Raw genomic sequence first — 1,656 nt, forward strand, 5'->3', positions numbered from 1 at the left:
CCCCCCCCCCCCCCCCCCCCCCGTGTTCAGTCCGCATCTCCCTGCCGAGCCAGGGAGGCCATCGGCCGCTCAGGCCTCTGTGGGAGGCACCTGTTCCCGGCTTGGCCCTTTTGTAACAACCGAGTCCTTGGTCTTTGTCTTGTGTTTCAGGCGTTGCTTACACATTGTCTGCAGATGCGTCCTTGTCCGCGTGCGCTGCAAATACTCATCCGGGTCTGCGGCTGGCCTTTGCCCTCACTCTGGTGTCTTTGGACAAACACGTGTCCTTAAACTTAATCGGGTCCAACGTATCCACCTTTCATGTGCAGACAGTGTCTTCTGGCTCCTGTTTGAGAGATCTTTGCCCCCCAAGTTCCCGCTGACACTGTCTGCCATAAGCTGGATCGTCCCACCTTCTTGCCGTCGGGTCTGTGGTTCCTAGCCAGTCACTTTGCGTGTCTGCTGTGAGATGGATTATGGTTCCGTGGGCATAGCCAGTTGCTCCAGCCCTGTTTACCATAAAAACAGCCACCTTCCCTGCCAACGTGAGGGGTGCCTGGCACACACGTGTAGATGGGTCCGTTTCTGGATGCTCTTCTGTCCATGCTCTGCGTTCTGTCCTCGAGCGCAGTATTTGGAATGAATGAGAGCCCATCGGATTTGCCGCCGAGGGCATTCGCCTTAGCAGACCGGAGCGTGCGGGAGGCTTCGTCAGCTCAATCTGCTAAAGCCAGCTGGGGAACGCGAATTTGGGCCTTAAGGCCCACAGTACGAAGCACCACTGCATCTGTGGTGTGACCGGGGACAGCTCACCTGAAGGACAGCCTGGGGCTGCACCTTTGAGACAGATCAGTGCTGTGTGGTGGGGGATGACAGACAATCAGGGTCAGCCTCTTCGCCCACTGATCAGATGCCGCCACTCTTCTCCCGGTGGAGGGAGGGACAGTGAGCACAGGGGCAGGTGTGTCCCCGTGGAAACGAACTACTGTCATCGCCACCCTCAGGGTCTCTCAGTGCCCCCTGAGCCCGCTGGGGAGAGGCTGGCGGTGGCCTAGAGTGCGCCGCCCTCCCTCAGCCGCTGCCCCTCGGGGCTCCTCCCAGCTCCGCCGACAGAGGCTTCTGCCCCGACGAGGTGCTGGCGAGGCGAGACCACGCAGCTTCTGCAGCGGGGACTTCCCTCCGCTCCGGCCCCTCTCCCGTGACGCCCGGCCACGCTGTGCGGGACACGGAGAACAGAGCCGTGGTCTAACGGCTCTCCCCGCACGCCACGTGCCTCAGGACGCGCCCGAGGCTGAACCACCTTCCCCCTCCAAGTTCAAGGCCTCTCCCTCCACCACATCTCGTGATGGAAACTTTCCAACTGGTCCTGAGGCCCACCAGGCGGCTGCCTTCCTGCGTTCCAGGAGCCGCAGGACAGGCCCGAAAATAGAGCCACAGCAAGTCCACACGGCCCGTCAGGAGAGGTGCCCGGCCCGGGATCCGTCAGACCAGCTCCCGTCCCTGGCAGTGGCTTCCGACAGGCCACCTGACTCGTAGGCACGCACAGTGGGGCTCTGAGGGAGGGGACCTGCCCTTTGTCCCCTTGGGGCTTCCTGTTAGAGCCAGCACAAGAGTTCTCACCCCCAAAATGGGGCCCGCAGCTCAGGACACACTGCATTCTTTTTTTTTTTTTTTTTT

Source organism: Ursus maritimus, unplaced genomic scaffold, assembly GCF_017311325.1.
Source record: "Ursus maritimus isolate PB19 unplaced genomic scaffold, ASM1731132v1 scaffold_4, whole genome shotgun sequence".
NCBI classification, from domain to species: Eukaryota; Metazoa; Chordata; class Mammalia; order Carnivora; family Ursidae; genus Ursus; species Ursus maritimus.